Consider the following 22,438-nt stretch of genomic DNA (forward strand, 5'->3'; position numbering starts at 1 on the left):
CACGGCCAGGTGGACTCGGGACAGCAAGGAGTCATCATGCCAGGTGGTCCTGAGGCATGGTCCTAGGGTTCAGGTCCTCCAAGAGAGAGAAAGAAAGAGAGAAAGAGAGAATTAGAGAGAGCATACTTAAATTCACTCATGAGACACTTGATAAGACAGGAGAAGTGCTCCAGATATAACAAACTGACTAGCCCCCCGACACATAAACTACTGCAGCATAAATACTGGAGGCTGAGACAGGAGGGGTCAGGAGACACTGTGGCCCCATCCGATGATACCCCCGGACAGGGCCAAACAGGAAGGATATAACCCCACCCACTTTGCCAAAGCACAGCCCCCACACCACTAGAGGGATATCTTCAACCACCAACTTACCATCCTGAGACAAGGCCTAGTATAGCCCACAAAGATCTCTGCCACGGCACAACCCAAGGGGGGGAACCAACCCAGACAGGAAGATCACATCAGTGACTCAACCCACGCAAGTGACGCACCCCTCCTAGGGACGGCATGAAAGAGCACCAGTAAGCCAGTGACTCAGCCCCTGTAATAGGGTTAGAGGCAGAGAATCCCAGTGGAAAGAGGAGAACCGGCCAGGCAGAGACAGCAAGGGCGGTTCGTTGCTCCAAGAGCCTTTGCGTTCACCTTCACACTCCTGGTCCAGACTACACTCAGTCATATGACCCACTGAAGAGATGAGTCTTCAGTAAAAACTTAAAGGTTGAAACTGAGTCTGCGTCTCTCACATGGGTAGGCAGACCATTCCATAAAAATGGAGCTCTATTGGAGAAAGCCCTGCATCCAGCTGTTTGCTTAGAAATTCTAGGGACAATTAGGAGGCCTGCATCTTGTGACCGTAGCGTACCTTTAGGTATGTACAGCAGGACCAAATCAGAGATATAGGTAGGAGCAAGCCCATGTAATGCTTTGTAGGTTAGCAGTAAAACCTTGAAATCAGCCCTTGCCTTGACAGGAAGCCAGTGTAGGGAATAGTGTGTTGAGAAACTACCTACAATATGTCCAATTTTCATATCATATCCAGACCAGTGGACAGTGGGAGCTGGCAGCTCTCTGGCAGCAGCGGAAGCCACTATAACAGCTACAACATTAACAGTGGCGCTAGTGGAGATGGGGAGTCTGTTGTACAACCCCACAGCTCACAGTGGGATTCTGTTTATAGATCTGGAGGCATGTGACACGCACTGTTTTCTCAACAGGCTACCCTGGTGAGGGCACAGCGTGACCCCAAAGCCATTTAATCTCTGGCTGAATGAGCGGGATGACCTGGGAGACACAGAAATTGGTTTGCACAAACGCTGAGTTGGGAACAAGAGCCTGGGGAGAAAGAAAAACAATAGGTGGAGTGCCCGTGTAGCTCCGTGTTCGAGTGCTGAGGTGTGGTGCTATGGACTTGTGGGTGGTTTCAGGTCGTTTGGGAAGGTTTTATTTGATTTGGAGTCATCTAGATTGTGCAAATGTTGTTGGTTTAACTGGAATATCCTGAAAAACCCTGGACTGGTGGTCTTGGAAAGGGAGGTGACGTTGCCATAGTGATCAATGGTTGATTTTGTGTTTTCACCTAATGGTTAAGGTATGACAGCAGAGCCTGTTTGTGGTTAGGGAGGCTGCCAGAGCTAACTGTCCTTTTCTGGGCACTCAACGGGGTGCTTGTTACATTGGCACCAATGAGCACAGGGTCTACAAGTCAAACCGTGAAGTTTCACTGGAGAAAAAAAAATACATCTCTGTATTTATTTTGCTAGAGGGATATCTTCAACCACCAACTTGTGCTTGGTCGGTTGAATACTTAATGTCCCTTTTCCCCATAAAGAAAGACACAATCAAAGTCCGGGAAATAGTTTGTTTTGACAGGCCCAACAGGAATCAGATGGATTTGTCCGGGCCATCCACTTGGTGTCAGGTCGATATGAAGAAACAAAAACAAAGAGCCTTTCCCATGGGGTTATTCTGGAGAAGTCGTTAACTTGGAATGGAGAGATTAATTTTAGAGCCCGTGTTTGGTTTGAAATTATAATAGGGGGGCTTAGTTATTGATCTGGTCTCATCAGTGGACTGCCTCTGATAGATCTATGCAAGCACAGGCAAGGCAGATACAGGGGAAGTGGGAATGAGTTGCAGCCAAGGTGCTATGTCAACAGGTCTATAGGCCTATAGCTATTATTGCTGCCACAATGTGTAAAGTCCCCCCCCCACACCACCTTCTAATGTCCTCCAGCCACTACTGTAAACAAAAGGGAAATTGTCACTCTATTTCAAAGTGAATTGAAAGTGAACATATCACAAGCTATTTCTCTGTATTCATAGATGTTGTGCTGCCATCCTGTTAGAAGGTAACGGATTATTTTATTACAATGGTTAAATTGGATTTTCATTGTGTTCAATGGTGTTATTTGCCCCCTAGTGGCGCTTTCTGGTACTTAGAAAGTCAACGCAAACGGGAAGTTCAGAATTTGTTTTGCACGCATAGAAGCAGCTACAAACAACGCTACGGTGCAGGTCTTTCAATGTAGTTATTTCTTGTCACGCTTCAGCCTTGGAAAAATATTTGTTTGTAAGTTCGAGTCAAGCATTTAGCTAATGATGATAATCTTGTTATTGATAGAGTTTCTTACATATCAATAATGTTGGTTGCATTTACTCACAAATTGCAATGCCTTTTGTGTATGTCGTTAGCTGTATTACTTTGCTCATGCGTCATGCAAACGAATTGTAAAATATACAATACTGTAGTTTTGTTACTGTTTTTAGTGTAATATGCTTTGTTATTCTACATAGATGGTTATACATTATTAGAGTAATGAAAGGAGCAATTACCATATGGTTAACAATTAGCTATATGGTTTGGCATCATGCCAGATGCATGGTACCTTAGCGCGTGCTTTGTATTTATGCAACTTCAAATGTTTAATGTCGGTGTGAATTGAACACTAAAGTATATTCTTTTCTGTATTTTGCAGTTTCACAACATAAACGTTTCAATATATTCATTCAAGAAAAGTCACGCCTTGGGAGTTTTATTGAAGACTTAGTTGTTAGCTATCTGTCTAGTTTTGCATGGGAATGCAACTCAAGGGCAGAATAGATGTTGTTGTACAAACTGATATACAAACATCTGTCATCTGTTGCTACACTGTTGCTATGACAGTAAGAAGAAGATGGTGTTCTGGCCCTGTGGTGAACCTTCTCTTGCCCTGAGAGAAAGGGGAAAAAAGCAACATACCGTATTGTAGGCCGAGTTATTACTTGATAAGGAGCTGTCATTTTGGAGCCATTTTGAAGTAATTTACAGTGCTCTGAAGAGGCTTTTATAGTGCCACTTATACACCCACTCTTTCTTTCCCATCTTCTCTCCCATGTCACAAAGCTGTCTTTGTGTGTAGTGAGGCTGTCATAGGAATAATATATTTTTATATGCACACATGATGGAACCTATTATTACTTCCTATGAAAAATGATAGAAAACATGAATAATCATAAAAATTATTTTTGTAAATTACAGTTTCCCTGAAGGTTAATGATATGCAGGTTAAAGTTTCCTATGCACCTCCATACCTATATAGGTATCTGATATTTTCAAAATGTGTATGTTTCTACATTCTCTAAATATGTGTTTATTTGTTAGTTGATTTTCTGAATGTATTTGACAAGTGTCAGTTGTGTTGCCGTCAGCTGCAGTCTGCACTGTTTGGTGTTCATTCCGGCGCCTGCAGAGATGGCCGCCTCGCTTCGCGTTCCTAGGAAACTATGCAGTTTTTTGTTTTTTTACGTGTTATTTCTTACATTGGTAGCCCAGGTCATCTTAGGTTTCATTACATACAGCCGAGAAGAACTAATGAATATAAGAGCAGCGTCAACTCACCATCAGTACGACCAAGAATATGACTTTCGCGAAGCGGATCCTGTGTTCTGCCTTTCACCCAGGACAACGGAATGGATCCCAGCCGGCGACCCAAAAAAACGACTTCGTAAAAGGGGGAAACGAAGCGGTCTTCTGGTCAGACTCCGGAGACGGGCACATCGTGCACCACTCCCTAGCATTCTTCTCGCCAATGTCCAGTCTCTTGACAACAAGGTTGATGAAATCCGAGCAAGGGTAGCATTCCAGAGCGACATCAGAGACTGTAACGTTCTTTGATTCACGGAAACATGGCTCACTGGAGAGACGCTATCGGAGTCGGTGCAGCCAGCTGGTTTCTCCACGCATCGCGCCGACAGAAACAAACATCTTTCTGGTAAGAAGAGGGGCGGGGGCGTATGCTTCATGGTTAATGAGACGTGGTGTGGCCACAACAACATACAGGAACTCAAGTCCTTCTGTTCACCTGATTTAGAATTCCTCACAATCAAATGTCGACCGCATTATCTACCAAGGGAATTCTCTTCGATTATAATCACAGCCGTATATATTCCCCCAGGCAGACACATCGATGGCTCTGAACAAACTTTATTTGACTCTTTGCAAACTGGAATCCATATATCCTGATGCTGCATTCATTGTAGCTGGGGATTTTAACAAGGCTAAATGTCGTTCCACTTCATGATTGTGTTCCACTTGTTGTTGATTCTTCACAAAAAAATACAGTTTTATATCTTTATGTTTGAAGCCTGAAATGTGGCAAAAGGTCGCAAAGTTCAAGGGGGCCGAATACTTTCGCAAGGCACTGTATGTTTCGTATTGCATCAAACAACAACATTGACGAATACGCTGATTTGGTGAGCGAGTTCATTTGAACGTGCGTTGAAGATGTCGTTCCCATAGCAACGATTAAAACATTCCCAAACCAGAAACCGTGGGTTGATGGCAGCATTCGTGTGAAACTGAAAGCGCGAACCACTGCTTTTAATCAGGGCAAGGTGACCGGAAACATGACCGAATACAAACAGTGTAGCTATTCCCTCCGCAAGGCAATCAAATAAGCTAAGCGTCAGTATAGAGACAAAGTAGAATCTCAATTCAACGGCTCAGACACAAGAGGTATGTGGCAGGGTCTACAGTCAATCACGGATTACAAAAAGAAAACCAGCCCCGTCACGGACCAGGATGTCTTGCTCCCAGGCAGACTAAATAACTTTTTTGCCCGCTTTGAGGACAATACATAATAGTGCCACGGACACGGCCCGCAACCAAAACATGCCGACTCTCCTTCACTGCAGCCGACGTGAGGAAAACATTTAAACGAGTCAACCCTTGCAAGGCTGCAGGTCCAGACGGCATCCCCAGCCGCGCCCTCAGAGCATGCGCAGACCAGCTGGCTGGTGTGTTTACGGACATATTCAATCCATCCCTATCCCAGTCTGTTGTTCCCACATGCTTCAAGAGGGCCACCATTGTTCCTGTTCCCAAGAAAGCTAAGGTAACTGAGCTAAACGACTACCGCCCCGTAGCACTCACTTCCGTCATCATGAAGTGCTTTGAGAGACTAGTCAAGGACCATATCACCTCCACCCTACCTGACACACTAGACCCACTCCAATTTGCTTACCGCCCAAATAGGTCCACAGATGATGCAATCTCAACCACACTGCACACTGCCCTAACCCATCTGGACAAGAGGAATACCTATGTGAGAATGCTGTTCATCGACTACAGTTCGGCATTTAACACCATAGTGCCCTCCAAGCTCGTCATCAAGCTCGAGACCCTGGGTCTCGACCCCGCCCTGTGCAACTGGGTACTGGACTTCCTGACGGGCCGCCCCCAGGTGGTGAGGGTAGGCAACAACATCTCCACCCCGCTGATCCTCAACACTGGGGCCCCACAAGGGTGCATTCTGAGCCCTCTCCTGTACTCCCTGTTCACCCACGACTGCGTGGCCACGCACGCCTCCAACTCAATCATCAAGTTTGCGGACGACACAACAGTGGTAGGCTTGATTACCAACAACGACGAGACGGCCTATAGGGAGGAGGTGAGGTCCCTCGGAGTGTGGTGTCAGGAAAATAACCTCACATTCAACGATAAGGAGATGATTGTGGACTTCAGGAAACAGCAGAGGGAACACCCCCCTATCCACATCGATGGAACAGTAGGGGAGAGGGTAGTAAGTTTTAAGTTCCTCGGCATACACATCACAGACAAACTGAATTGGTCCACCCACACAGACAACATCGTGAAGAAGGCGCAGCAGCGCCTCTTCAACCTCAGGAGGCTGAAGAAATTCGTCTTGTCACCAAAAGCACTCACAAACTTCTACAGATGCACAATCGAGAGCATCCTGTCGGGCTGTATCACAGCCTGGTTCGGCAACTGCTCCGCCCACAACCGTAAGGGTCTCCAGAGCGTAGTGAGGTCTGCACAACGCATCACCGGGGGCAAACTACCTGCCCTCCAGGACACCTACACCACCCGATGTCACAGGAAGGCCATAAAGATCATCAAAGACAACAACCACCCGAGCCACTGCCTGTTCACCCCGCTATCATCCAGAAGGCGAGGTCAGTACAGGTGCATCAAAGCTGGGACCGAGAGACTGAAAAACAGCTTCTATCTGGCCATCAGACTGTTAAACGGCAGCGGCAGCGTAGCCTAGTGGTTAGAGCGTTGGACTAGTAACCGGAAGGTTGCGAGTTCAAACCCCCGAGCTGACAAGGTACAAATCTGTCGTTCTGCCCCTGAACAGGCCGTCATTGAAAATAAGAATATGTTCTTAACTGACTTGCCTGGTTAAATAAAGGTAAAATAAAAATAATACAAAAAATAAAAAAAGCCACCACTAACAGTGGCTGCTGCCAACACACTGACTCAACTCCAGCCACTTTAATAATGGGAATTGATGGGAAATTATGTAAAATATATCACTAGCCTCTTTAAACAATGCTACCTAATATAATGTACCCTACATTATTCATCTCATATGTATACGCATATACTGTACTCTATATCATCTACTGCATCATTATGTAATCACTAGCCACTTTAAATATGCCACTTTGTTTACATACTCATCTCATATGTATATACTGTACTCAATACCATCTACTGTATCTTGCCTATGCTGCTCTGTACCGTCACTCATTCATATATCTTTATGTGCATATTCTTTATCCCCTTACACTTGTGTCTATAAGGTAGTAGTTTTGGAATTGTTAGCTAGATTACTTGTTGGTTATTACTGCATTGACGGAACTAGAAGCACAAGCATTTCGCTACACTCGCATTAACATCTGCTAACCATGTGTATGTGACAAATAAAATGGTATTTTATTTTATTTTAGTTATTGCCTTTGCTGTGGGTCTCTCTCTCTCAGAGATGATACCAGGGCCCTTATATGAGACCCCTGTACGGGAGAAGTTTGATGCTAAGCATATCCTGCAGCTGTACAGTCAGGTGACCCTGGTCGGTGTGTGGGCTCTTGAAGACAACATGAGTCGACTGTGTTGACTGTCTGGCTGCGCTGGAGAGGCAAAGGATAACGGTTGTAAGAGTAATAGATGATATTTAATGTGGCCGACTGTGCCACGGTGTGGTAGATCTGCATCTTTGGGAAGGGTTTATACTCTAACCAGAGGCCCTTCTTAGAATAAACCCGTGCTATTGTCCACTCTTTTCATTAGAACACTTGAGATTACATCATTCGGGTTGCCCTGATGAGATTCACTGCAGATACTGTAAGACGTTCCAATACTTTTTGATAATATATACTTCAAGTTTCACAACTATGGAGCAGCTATGGAGCAGCACTCCACAGTCTTCATATACAGTAGGATGAACTTCCTGAGAAGTGACCCTGAACAACTACCATATGAAGAAGTGTAATCATTGTAGGTGTGTTCAAAATTATTAGTACCACACTGTGCATGTCTCTAAACTACAATACTAAATAAGTACAGTATATTCATAATGAGACGGACTAATATCACTAATCATCAGATGAGCTGGATGGGAATCACGTTGCCACAATGAAGAAAAGTTTCTGAAGGCCTCAATTTATCAAAGCACACTTTAGAGGCCATTGTGATGATATGGACAGTAGTCCTCCTCTATGGTACATCTGAGTTCAGTGAGATCTTCAATTCACAACAAAGACAGGTTGTGTTGTCAAGCTCTGATTCCTCATCTCCCAGTTACAGGATTTACTCTCTGCCTATGGGCCATGTGACCTTGGGCACTCCCCCTCTATACTTCACCCAAGAGTGATGTTCCATGGAGAGACAACTTTTTAAACAGTGCCTTGGTGGTAGAGTATAGATATTTTATGATGCGGCTCCTTATTTTATGACTGGCCATAAAAAGAGGAAAACTCTTTGAAAAGCTTTTTCTCAGCAAAACCCGAGGCAGCCAGAGGTAATTATCTGACTAAACTTTTTCCCTGCTGTTAGTCACAATATCAGGCGACTGAGGGAGGAAGGTCTGATAGATAGCACCATGCCAAAATGACAAAAACAAAAAAACAAAAAACAAACAAAGCGAGACTCAAATTCTCTGTGGCAATTTGGGAGAGGATATCGCTTGAGCGTGTGCGCTCTGAGCTGTGTATGCAGGGGACCTTGAGTGCAGTTCATTTCATTTTAGAGCTGTACTGAAATGCTGCTTTTCCTTCCTCTTGGTTGTGCTTGTTGAATTCCTCACGGCCATCCTAGCCCAGGCTCCTATCCCCTGTGCTGTTTATCACTATACGCCGCTGTCGGAAGCAGATTTCCACACCTCCACTATATTACTGAAGAACAGAATCCTGTCTCTGCCAGAGGCTTCTTACTTACACCCAAATGGTAAATGGATCTGGGCTATTCTCGCAGATCAGGATTCAGGCTTTAGAGGCAACACTTTTGATCGTCTATATCAGAGACAAGCAACTTTGATGGGGGTGGGAGTCACACAAAAAAACTGAACTCATCAGGAGGGTTCGCAGTGGTTCGTGGGTCTGCGTACTCACATCCATACCCACACAAGGGACATTTTGCCTCCCTATTGACAGCGGAGAGAGAAAATTCAAGTTTTAGAGTTTTATTTCCTGCAATTCTACACATTTTGATATGGTGCGTAGAGAAGATGCTTTCCTAAAGTAAGTTTGCTGCAATTCTACACATTTTCCCATGTGTAGAAGATAATTTTACAACTCATTTCATGCTATTTTAATAATTTTGCCATAGGGTGGGTGGAGAGAAATGTTTGCAGTTTTTAATATGATATCTGAGTGAGAGTGACTAACAAAATCAATGGGGCCCCCCCCCGGGTCGATAATTCAACCATGATTACTACAAGCTAACTTACCAATCAAAAATGTTTTAGCTGACATAGGCTAATTTCAAAATAGCACCTTGTGTAATTCTACTATTCTAACTCTCAACAGTAAGTTGACTGAATTCCTAAAAACTGGGGGGAATTGATCCACGGTCCTATGGGCCGTCAGTTGCCCATCCTTGATCCATATTATGATGGAGCGGGTTGGCTAAATATAGATTTCTGTTTACAGAGAGTGCCTGTGGCCTGGGGTTACTGGGGTGTGTGCAAGGGAACACGCTCACGCATGTACACGCCCACACACTCGCATACACACGCCCAGCTATGCACTATCATCACCACCATCCTTCTCTTTCTCCTCCGACTCATCTTCCCCCTCTTTTGTCACTAGAATAATAAACCATTCAATAGCCTAAACCCACAACAAACTAAATGTTTATTGTACTCAAAATCACTCAGCAGCAAAACCTTTCATCTAATTTCCTCCCCGTTTATGAATTGGTAGATTTAAAATCTTCAGAGCAAATTTGGCTCATACGGTTGCTGTCGGACAAAGCCGCTCCCTCTATGCTGAGTGAGAATTGAGGGGAGGCTATGGTTTAATTGGTGTTGAAATATATTCAGTTCCTACACTCAGCAGCTCAACATCTTTCTGAACGTCATGAGTGTGCTTTCAACGCCTCAGCGTTCATTCTTCTTCCAGAGTCAGAGCAGTACAGGGAATATTTTTCAGAAGTACAGTATCCTTTTGAATACAGAGAAATAGTCCATTTATAAAAACACAAAATCCAGCAAGAGGCCTTGGTTTTGACAATTAGTCGTCTTTCATTGTACTTTGATAGCAGTGATAGCCTCCTGTTACCATAACCTCTTGAAGAATTTCATAATAGGGCTACCATCTTCTGAAGGACCTCTTGATTTTATGATTTGGGAAATCCGCAGTATTGTTTTGCCCATGCGTTTAGGGCTCTAACAGTCTGTAGTTGGATTCAAATGAATTATTAAGGTATGTATAATTTATATTCTGCGAGTGTAGATTATGCCTGGCCCTTGGACATGGTGGACTGTAATCATGTTCAGGCAATAGTGTATACTGTAGCTTGCGTCCTTCGAAATCATAGGATCTCTTCTTTGTGCTCAAGGACCATTGACTCTCATTCAGAGTAACCTTGCAGTAAATGCAGATACATTATTCACCCTCCTCACTTACCTGCAGCCCATTGCATTATTCCAACCTTATTCAATGTATCTAATTTTCTTCTTTTTTTTTGGCCAAGAAACATCATGCTGGGGGCTATAATCTGAACCTGAAATGGGTTTACTTGGATGTGATTACCATGTGCCTGCAGACACTGTTGTATATGACACAGGGCCTGATTCGTGTCTGAGCAAAGCGCCATGTAATCTGTCATTGTCACCACATTTATTCCACTCACTTTGAACGCATGCAGCTATGAGAGAACAGTGAAATCTGAGGATCATTTGACATTGACATGGGAAAGAGGAAGAGGACAGGCTCCCTGGCTCTCCCCCAATCTGTGTCCCTGAACAACACAAGCAGAGCCATCCAGTAAAAGTTGAACTCTTTAGATGGCTGCTCCGCTGCCCCTATAGGAAGCGTAACTGCTGCATTGCTCAGCTTAGCACATTTGTCCCGATCCACTTTGAGAGTTATTCCTCCCTCGTTCATCTCAGGCCAAACGGTTGCTGCCCTGCAGCGTCGATCCCTCCACCGCAAGCAGGTTAGCATTTTTCATTATGAATGTTGTTCTGGAGGCAGCTGGTGGTCACTAGCTAGTGGTCACTAGCTGACAAAGCCACAAAGTCATAAAATCTGATTTTAAACTTAACTCTAACCTTAACCACACTGCTAACCTTAATGCCTAACCTTAAATGAAGACCAAATAACACATTTCTTTATGCATTTTTACAATATAGCCAATTTTGACTGGAGTTAGCTTATCTAAGGGGACATCGCTCAGTTCTGCCTCCAGGACAAGACTCATGACAATAAACATCAACCTCCCTACTGCAATTCTCCTCCCTGGATACCTCGATACAATGCACAGCAGCAGGTTCATAGGCAATGGACAAGATTGACGTGTCATAAAGAGCCCATTCAGGTCCCCAATGTGTCTTAAAGTGGAAAGCCCCCCCCCCCTCTGACACAACTGCCGGAGCACTGTTCATTGCTCAGTAAGCCCCACTAGGGAGAGATAGCTCACTGCAAGCTTTAACGCTGAAAATCGCTTACTCGTAGATAAAGAGATGCTAGAAAGATGCTGAAAGAGTTTTACCCAGCCAAGCATGACAAATGCCCAACTGGGGTGTTTTTTACCATTAGCATTTCTTAAAGATTCCTATACGATTGAAACACATTATGTCCAACTGGGGAAGCAGTAGAATGAATTTGAAGCCCCCTGCTTCAGAGCATTTACCTTTAAGCTCTAATTGGGGGCTGCTTGTGCTGTGAAGAACTTACCGTGGAAACAACAACAACAAACTACTTGATTCAGCTCCATCTCATGTCGACTTTGGTCAATTATATTTTTTTCCAGATGTTTCTCCATTCTACAGAGATTTGATAAATGTGAATAATGGAAGTAGAATTTGTCCTTCAGTATAGTCCTTGATACCAAATATATTTTCTAATTGCGTGGTTATTTGCTTTTCCAACGTCCTGCAGGACATTATACAGTATATTAGCTGAAATGTCTTTAATAAATATTCTACAGACATACAGTACCAGTCAAATTTTTGGGCATACCTACTCATTCAAGGGTTTATCTTTATTTGTACTATTTCCTACATTGTAGAATAATTGTGAAGACATCAAAACTATGAAATAACACATATGGAATCATGTAGTAACCAAAAAATATATTTGAGATTCTTCAGAGTAGCCACCCACTGCCTTGATGACAGCTTTGCACACTCTTGGCATTCTCTCAACTAGCTTCATGAGGTAGTGAACTGGAATGCATTTCAAGTGTGTGCCTTGTTAAAAGTTAATTTGTGTAATATATTTCCTTCTTAATGTGTTTGAGCCAATCAGTTGTGTTGTGACAAGATAGGGGTGGTTTACAGAGGATAGCACTATTTGGTAAAATACCAAATCCATATTATGGCAAGAACAGCTCAAATAAGCAAAGAGAAACGACATTCCATAAATTACCTTAAGACATGAAGGTCAGTCGATCCGGAAGAGTTCAAGAACTTTGAAGGTTTCTTCAAGTGCAGTCGCAAAAACCATCAAGTGCTATGATGGAGAACTGCCACGGGAAAGAAAGACCCAGAGTTACCTCTGCTGCAGAGGATAAGTTTATTAGAGTTAACTGCACCTCAGATTGCAGCTCAAGTAAATGCTTCACAGAGTTCAAGTAACAGACACATCCAACATCAACTGTTCAGAGGAGACTGCGTGAATCAGGCCTTCTTGGTCGAATTTCTGCAAAGAAACCACTACTAAAGGACACCAATATTAAGAAGAGACTTTCTTGGGACAAGAAACATGAGCAATGGACATTAGACTGGTGGAAATCTGTCCTTTTGGTCTGATGAGTCCAACCTTGAGATTTTTGGTTCCAACCTCTGTGTCTTTGTGAGATGCAGAGTAGGTGAACGGATAATCTCTACATGTGTAGTTCCCACCGTGAAGCATACAGGAGGAGGTGTGATGGTGTGGGGGTGCAAAGCTGGTGACACCGTCTGTGATTTATTTAGAATTCAAGGCACACTTAACCAGAATAGCTACCACAGCATTCTGCAGCGATACGCCATCCCATCTGGTTTACACACCTCTAGGCTGTGTAAGGGCTATTTGATCAAGAAGGAGAGTGATGGAGTGCTACATCAAATGAACTTGCCTCCATAATCACCCGACCTCAACCCAATTGAGAGGAATTGGGATGAGTTGGACCGCAGAGTATAGGAAAAACAACCAAAAAGTGCTCCGCATATGTGGGAATTCCTTCAAGACATTACAGGTGAAGTTGGTTGAGAGAATGCCAAGAGTGTGCAAAGCTGTCATCAAGGCAAAGGGTGGCTACTTTGAAGAATCTCAAATAAAAAATATATTTGTTTAACACTTTTTTTGGTTACTACATGATTCCATATGTGTTATTTCATAGTTTTGATGTCTTCACTCTTATTCTACAATGTAGAAAATAGTACAAATAAAGAAAAACCCTTGAATGAGTAGGTGTGTCCAAACATTTAAGTGGTACTGTATGTCAAATCAAATCAAATGTTATTTGTCACATGCGCCGAATACAACAGGTGTAGACTTTACCATTGTCGTGTCTTTGGCTATGCCGGATTAAGTGATATGACATGCTACTCTATAAAATAACTTCTCCGTAATTAGTATTACCTGATTGAGCTAATCATGTCAATGTAATTAACTAGAGAGTCGGGGCACCACAAAATAATATTTATAGAGCTGTTATCTTCCGAATAAACTTTTAAAGACCTAGTAATATTTTACATCAATAGCAGTCAATATTAATCGTCATCTTAATTCAGTCTCATCTGAAAGTTGTAAATTCTTGGTTATCTGCACAAACCCTGGCTAACAAGTTGAATCAGCAATACAAAATTGGGTTTAATTATTTATTTACGAAATACCTAACTAATCAGACAAAATTACACATACACATAATTAAATCATAACTTGATTACAAATGACGTCATAAAGGAAAACGTCCCTAGTGGGAACAGATATGACAGTTGGTTACACAAAAGAAAAGGGGCTGGATTTGAGTGAAAGAGCGGGAAGACTGAGGAACAAAGGGCAAAGCTGTGCTATTGTAAAATACAGTATCTTATGCATTCTAAATTACCGCCCATTTGGAAAAGAAAAATGCAATAAATATTTACTCTGAGCTGCGCTTCGGTAGGTTGGTGGTAGATGGAAGGCCGTGTTGCCAAACCGAGTCCTTTGGCATTTGAAGAATGTCTGTGGTGGTCAATTGGATACGTTGTAGTAACATCGTTGTGTGATAGACGGGATACTCTGTCTGTTCCTTCCTAACCCTCTTTTGCATCTGCTGTTGTTAACTCAACAGCTAGGAGGTATCACTTCTGTAGTGAACAAGAGTTCAAAGTTCATACCATTCGCAACCAAAGCTCACACCGATGTTGGCTTTGTTCTGTAGTTATTATCTAAACCATTCTGACATCGGACCGTCGACCTCACATCCTCGGAGCAGGAGGTTATATTGTCGTCAAGGCTTTATGTAGGAAGGGAGAGGAGGGCGTGTTTGAAACGTTTTATAGCCCATGTCCCTTCACAGGGGTGGGCCACTGATTGAGCAGAGCCCTACCTTATGAAAACCCAAATTCACATTTTAGAAGCTAAAATCACATTTCATCCAATCACGAATCATTTCATATTCAAACGTTTAAATTGAACAACAATTCCATGTGAATCCGATAACTCTGATGTGTAGACTTTCCACTGGAGAGTTTATGTCATCTTATCATTGATTAGAATGTCTCAGATGACAACCGAACTGACCTAATATTCATTAAGTACCACCGCATATGTACACTTGGTCGGATTACCAGAATATAGTTAATTTCCCCCCAACTTCTGATGTTCCCAGAATCTCTATGTTAACCAAGGGTTTTGCAAATGTAACATCAGTAGGGTAGAGAGGGGAAAAAGTGGGGTAGAGGTATTTATGACTGTCATAAACCTACCTCTAGGACAACGTCATGACACCGTGTAATGTTTACTTACAAGCCCTTAACCAACAATGCAGTTGCAGAAATAGAGTTAAGAAAATATTTACTAAATAAAATAAAGTAAAAATTGTAATATAAAGTAACACAATAAAATAACATGATGACTAGAACTAGAATTGTTGCATATAAATTTAATTTTAACAATGTCCTTGATGAGTGTCTTCTGTATGTGCCTCATCCTTTTTTCCTAGATAATGACCATCAGTATGGCAGTAAGGAGTGCGTTGTGCTACGATGTGATGGAGGCTCATTCATCTGAGAGAGATGACTGTCTGTGGCTTGCTTTTCCTCTGACTGGAGGTTTATGATTCCTCACTCCTCACACACATCCTTGCCTCACGCCTCACATACTCATCTGGACCGGAGTGCAAATGCTTAGACAGACACTGTCTGGCCCTGGTCCTATCTGGGTTGATGTTTGGTTGGATAGAGAGAGAGCATGATGTGCTTACCAAAGTAAAGGCCCAGTGTGTATACTGAGAGCACCAGCAGGTAAAGCCATAGACCGCCCTTCTCTGATCTTGTCAGAAGGAAAACAACTTGAGCCTGTCATCCAGAGAACAACTGAAGGGAAGACTTATTGTTGTTGTCCATAAAATATATTAAGACTCACCTCATCCATCTCAGCCCAGTCACAATGCCTTATTTTGTTCAATTTTTCACAAATGGGAAATATAATTTAAAGTATTGATTGCAGTATTGCAGTGTTGCCCGGCGATGAAAGATGAAGTGCAGCCCGGCTCTATAAGTGATCTGATTAACCCCCAGACTTCTAAATGCCCCTCTGCTCCAACCCGGCTTTACCTTGGCTCTTGTGTGACATACTATGTCAAGGTACACACGCTGGGCACTTAGCGATTAGTATGGTCATCTGTTCTCTCTGGTCACGGCTATTATCCCAGCCTACACACATTCCTCACTAATACTGAGATTATATTGCTGGACACGCTGGGTAGTCGAGTGTGAGCTAGCCTAAAGGCACTCCAATTACTGTAGCCCAAACTGGATTCTGACTGGCTGACTACCCCTGAGGGCCGGAGACTCAGCTCCAGGCTCTTACTCTCCCCAGTCGCTCCTCTTAAGGTCATCAACAACTTTGCCACCTTCACTGATGCTATGTGTCTGTCTGTGTCAGCATTTACTGACCATGGTTGTTAGTCCTGACTACATGACCATTGGTAGTGTTTCGCACTGTTGCAAGAGTCACACATGTAATAAGTTACTCTGTAAGCAGTCCAAGTTTGCGATCAGCTCTTGCTGTTGTTTGCTGAAACACTGTGGTCTGGCAACAACAAGCATTCTCTTCAGCCTACACAAAGCTGAATAACTTATTGTACTCAATTGGTTTAGAAACCCTCAATTACCATCTTGTTCTTTTTTTGTGTGAGGAGGCATTATCAGTAACGGTCTTTGTTAAGGTTTTTAATCTTCTCCAGTTTGCCAATGACAGTGCTTCTGCTAAAAGCTGCTGGATTTTATACTGAACCTTTGAAGAGTCAAAAATGTTGGTTAAAAAGGGAAAAGTTTCCACTTATACAGACTGACAGTATTGATGGTGACATCAAGGTCCCCAAGCAGTTTCTCAACAGAGAACGAAGCTTTTCATAGGCAAGTGGAAGAGCCTGGTCTTAAAAAAGCACACATCAAAGCACATCTCTTTTTATTTTTTTGATACATTCGGAGCATTTTTGTTTAATGCTTTGCAAAATGTCATTTTGGACTACGAGGAGTTATCAATAGGACTTCAGACTGCAATGTGAAAATGGAGGGACAAATGTCAGCAAGCATTCTGGGTAAATGTACATTTGAGACCCACCTGTCTCTCTGTTTGTAGAGCAGAATAGCCATTTGTTTGGTGGCTTAATGTTCAAATCAAATCCAATTTTATTGGTCACCTACACATGGTTAGTAGACGTTATTGTGAGTGGAGCCTATATGCTTGTGCTTCTAGTTCCAACAGTGCAGCAATATCTAACAAGTAATTGAACAATTCCACAACAAATACCTAAAACACAAATCTAAGGAATGGAATAAGAATATACAAATATATGGATGAGCAATGACAGAATGACATATGCTAACATGCATTTTGCACGCCCAATTTTTCAGTTTTTTATTTGTTAAAAAAGTTTGAAATATCCAATAAATGTTGTTCCACTTCATGATTGTGTCCCACTTGTTGTTGATTCTTCACAAAAAAATACAGTGTTATATCTTTATGTTTGAAGCCTGAAATGTGGCAAAAGGTCGCAAAGTTCAAGGGGGCCGAATACTTTCACAAGGCACTGTACATATGAGATTAGTAATGCAGATATGTAAACATTATTAAAGTGCCATTATTAAAGTGACTAGTGATCAATTTATTAAAGTGGCCAATGATTACAAGTCTGTATGTGCTAGTAATTGCTGTTTAACAGTCTGATGGCCTTGAGATAGAATGTAATGTCTGTCGTCTGATGAAGAAGGAGACCAAGGTGCAGCGTGGTAGGCATTCATGATTCTTTAATAAAACTGAACACTGCAACAAAATAACAAAGTTGACCAAAAACAAAACAGTTCTGTCAGGTGCAGACACCAACAGAAAACAACTACCCACAAAACCCAAACGAAGAAGGAACAACTTATATATGATCCCCAATCAGAGACAACGGTAGACAGCTGCCTCTGATTGGGAACCACCCCAACGTAGAAATAAAGAAACTAGAATGCCCACCCTAGTCACACCCTGTCCTAACAAAGATAGAGAATTAAAGCCTCTCTATGGCCAGGGTGTGACATAGAAGCTGTTTTTCAGTCTCTCGGTCCCAGCTTTGATGCACCTGTACTGACCTCACCTTCTGGATGATAGCGGGGTGAACAGGTAGTGGCTCAGGTGGTTGTTGGCCATCGGTTTGGTGACTATTCCTCGGGAATTGAATTTGGTTACTATATAAACTGGTCCATGCACTTTCATTAACTGCTGCTGAGGGAGCTGAGAATGTTCTTCCAAAGTATTTTGCTCTTTCCAGTTCGCAGGGAATTAAGGTCTTTCTCCCTCTCATTCATTCTCCACCTTTCTCCCCACTCTCTTTCATCTTACTCTTTCCATCCTGATGTGGAATATCTCTTTGACTGTGGACATCAGCAAAGACACAGTTACAGTGCCTTGCGAAAGTATTCGGCCCCCTTGAACTTTGCGACCTTTTGCCACATTTCAGGCTTCAAACATAAAGATATAAAACTGTATTTTTTTGTGAAGAATCAACAAGTGGAACACAATCATGAAGTGGAACGACATTTATTGGATATTTCAAACTTTTTTAACAAATCAAAAACTGAAAAATTGGGCGTGCAAAATTATTCAGCCCCCTTAAGTTAATACTTCGTAGCACCACCTTTTGCTGCGATTACAGCTGTAAGTCGCTTGGGGTATGTCTCTATCAGTTTTGCACATCGAGAGACTGAAAATTTTTCCCATTCCTCCTTGCAAAACAGCTCGTGCTCAGTGAGGTTGGACGGAGAGCATTTGTGAACAGCAGTTTTCAGTTCTTTCCACAGATTCTCGATTGGATTCAGGTCTGGACTTTGACTTGGCCATTCTAACACCTGGATATGTTTATTTTTGAACCATTCCATTGTAGATTTTGCTTTATGTTTTGGATCATTGTCTTGTTGGAAGACAAATCTCCGTCCCAGTCTCAGGTCTTTTGCAGACTCCATCAGGTTTTCTTCCAGAATGGTCCTGTATTTGGCTCCATCCATCTTCCCATCAATGTTAACCATCTTCCCTGTCCCTGCTGAAGAAAAGCAGGCCCAAACCATGATGCTGCCACCACCATGTTTGACAGTGGGGATGATGTGTTCAGGGTGATGAGCTGTGTTGCTTTTACGCCAAACATAACGTTTTGCATTGTTGCCAAAAAGTTCAATTTTGGTTTCATCTGACCAGAGCACCTTCTTCCACATGTTTGGTGTGTCTCCCAGGTGGCTTGTGGCAAACTTTAAATGACACTTTTTATAGATATCTTTAAGAAATGGCTTTCTTCTTGCCACTCTTCCATAAAGGCCAGATTTGTGCAATATACGACTGATTGTTGTCCTATGGACAGAGTCTCCCACCTCAACTGTAGATCTCTGCAGTTCATCCAGAGTGATCATGGGCCTCTTGACTGCATCTCTGATCAGTCTTCTCCTTGTATGAGCTGAAAGTTTAGAGGGACGGCCAGGTCTTGGTAGATTTGCAGTGGTCTGATACTCCTTCCATTTCAATATTATCACTTGCACAGTGCTCCTTGGGATGTTTAAAGCTTGGGAAATCTTTTTGTATCCAAATCCGGCTTTAAACTTCTTCACAACAGTATCTCGGACCTGCCTGGTGTGTTCCTTGTTCTTCATGATGCTCTCTGCACTTTTAACGGACATCTGAGACTATCACAGTGCAGGTGCATTTATACGGAGACTTGATTACACACAGGTGGATTGTATTTATCATCATTAGTCATTTAGGTCAACATTGGATCATTCAGAGATCCTCACTGAACTTCTGGAGAGTTTGCTGCACTGAAAGTAAAGGGGCTGAATAATTTTGCTCGCCCAATTTTTCAGTTTTTGATTTCTTAAAAAAGTTTGAAATATCCAATAAATGTTGTTCCACTTCATGATTGTGTCCCACTTGTTGTTGATTCTTTACAAAAAAAATACAGTTTTATATCTTTATGTTTGAAGCCTTAAATGTGGCAAAAGGTCGCAAAGTTCAAGGGGGCCGAATACTTTCGCAAGGCACTGTAGATTAGTCACACAGGGAGCAAGGATGACTATTCTTTATGTTTCTTAACTCCTGTATTATGTAACCTAGAGTAGAGTGTAGGAGGCCTCCCAGTCAGTCAAAAGGCTCAAACAAATGACAATGAATCATAATAGGGCCTTCAAAGTCAACTTTGAACCTAGAAGCCAGTTCCACTGCATTTTTTCATTGTTACCCTCTAATCAAGGACTGACTTAGACCTGGGACACCAGGCGTGTCCAATTAATTATAATGTAGAACAGAAAACCAGCAGGCAATGGACCTCGTAGGGTAAAAGTTGAATATCCATGTATTAGGGCATACTAGGACAAAGACTGAAAAAGCCAATGTAACTCAGTCAAATTGACCCTAATCCACTCACATTTCGTTGAGTTGTGGCTGAATTTTGCCGTGGAAGAAGACGTTGAACTGTGTTTCTACTTTTTTGTGGTACTACCCGTAATGGTGTGATGATCGAACAACCATGATAATCGTGTATAATATGTTTTGTAAAGGAGTGAGATTGGTTGTTTACATTGCTGTTCTTACGTCTGACATCCCGTTAACGGGATCGATTTGACAACAGCCAGTGAAAGTGCAGGGCGCCAAATTCAAACAACAGAAATCTCATAATTAAAATTCCTCAAACATACAAGTATTATACACCAATTTAATTATAAAGATTTCAAAAAGGCTTTACAATGAAAGCATACCATGCAATTATGTTAGGTCAGCGCCTAGTCACAGAAAAACACAGCCATTTTTCCAGCCAAAGAGAGGAGTCACAAAAAGCAGAAATAAAAATAAAATGAATCACTAACCTTTGATGATCTTCATCAGATGGCACTCATATAACTTCATGTTACACAATACATGTATGTTTTGTTCGATAAAGTTCATATTTATATCCAAAAATCTCAGACACCAAAACAAGCCATACAGATACCCGCCATGTTGTGGAGTCAACAGAAGTCAGAAATAGCACCATAAATATGAATTTACCTTTGATCTTCATCGGAATGAACTCCCAGGAATCCCAGTTCCACAAATGTTTGTTTTGTTTGATAAAGTCCATCATTTATGTCCAAATACCTCCTTTTTGTTTGTGCGTTTAGTTCACAAATCTAAATTCACATGGCGCAGGCTCTTAGTCCAGACAAAGTCAAACATTTCCATTACAGTTCGTAGAAACATGTCAAATGATGTATAGAATCAATCTTTAGGATGTTTTTATCATAAATCTTCAATAATATTCCAACTGGACAAATCCTTTGTCTTTGGAAATGAAAGGGAACTCAGCTCGCTCTCACGGCCATACGCGTGACTTTGCTCAAGGCATTCTGCCAGACCCCTTAGTCAAACAGCTCTTATTCGCTCCCCCTTCACAGTAGAAGCCTGAATCAAGGTTCTAAAGACTGTTGACATCTAGTGGAAGCCTTAATGTACATTTGGTCCGTTTGCACTTCCTATCTTGGATAGGCTCAGACTTGAAAACCTACAAACGTCAGATTTCCCACTTCCTGGTTGGATTTTGTCTCAGGTTTTTGCCTGCCATATGAGTTCTGTTATACTCACATACATCATTCAAACAGTTTTAGAAATGTCAGAGTGTTTTCTATCCAAATCTACTAATAATATGCATATCTTAGCTTCTGGGCCTGAGTAGCAGGCAGTTTACTCTGGGCACCTTATTCATCCAAGCTACTCAATACTGCCCCCCAGCCATAAGAAGTTAAAGCCTACTGTATACCAACAGCCAGTGGGAATCCCATGGCCTAACCAAGAATCCCTGTGTCTCATAGTGCAGTTGAAAAATGTATGTGGCAAGGTAAGCGATCCTGGATAAAATGAGCAAACTTACAAAGCGGGAAAGATCCGTATCAAACTTCTAAGTGTATTTGTAGGCACTAGCATTTCGCCCCATCCTAAATTGGTTTAAAAAATATTATTTCCCCCCCTTGGCTGAGTATAGAGAGATATGGGGCGTTTCTCAATATGCATACTACTGTACTCCACACTCTCGTGCTCTGAGTGCATTCTCCGAGGACGTTCTTTTGAGTCCGTTCTTGTGAAGACTAGAGTGTGGAGAACGCATAAAACATTACATTTGAGAAGCACTCACACTCCGCCTACTATATTACGTCACACACGCTCCACCCCCCGATTCACTGAACCTTCTTACAGCCAGGACGAAGGCAAAAGAGACTAAATAAGATATACATACACAAGGCAGACGGTTTACTTCATAATTGTCAGCTAGCTACAGTTGAAGTAGCAGCTTAGCCAAATTCATTTAAACTCAGTTTTTCACAATTCCTGACATTTAATCAGAGTAAAAATTCCCTGTCTTAGGTCAGTTAGGATCACCACTTTATTTTAAGAATGTGAAATGTCAGAATAATAATAGATCATGATTTATTTCAATCTTTCATTTCTTTCATCACATTCCCAGTGGGTCAGAAGTTTACATACACTCAATTAGTATTTGGTAGCATTGCCTTTAAATTGCTCAACTTGGGTCAAACGCTCAGGGTAGCCTTCCACAAGCTTCATACAATAAGTTGGGTGAATTCTGGCCCATTCCTCCTGACAGAGCTGGTGTAACTGAGTCAGGTTTGTAGGCTTCCTTGCTCACACACATTTTCAGTTCTGCCCACAAATAGAATTGCGATCAAGGCTTTGTGATGGCCACTCCAATACCTTGACTTTGTTGTCCTTAAGCCAT

General features: G+C 42.2%; 1 protein-coding gene across 1 annotated transcript in view; it reads left to right on the top strand.

Annotated features, from left to right (window-relative positions):
• LOC118385355 (transmembrane protein 132C) overlaps nt 1-22,438 on the top strand; it is a 213,351-nt gene that overhangs the window by 28,263 nt on the left and 162,650 nt on the right. The window lies entirely within an intron of this gene.

Source organism: Oncorhynchus keta, chromosome 6 (assembly GCF_023373465.1).
Source record: "Oncorhynchus keta strain PuntledgeMale-10-30-2019 chromosome 6, Oket_V2, whole genome shotgun sequence".
Lineage (NCBI taxonomy): Eukaryota > Metazoa > Chordata > Actinopteri > Salmoniformes > Salmonidae > Oncorhynchus > Oncorhynchus keta.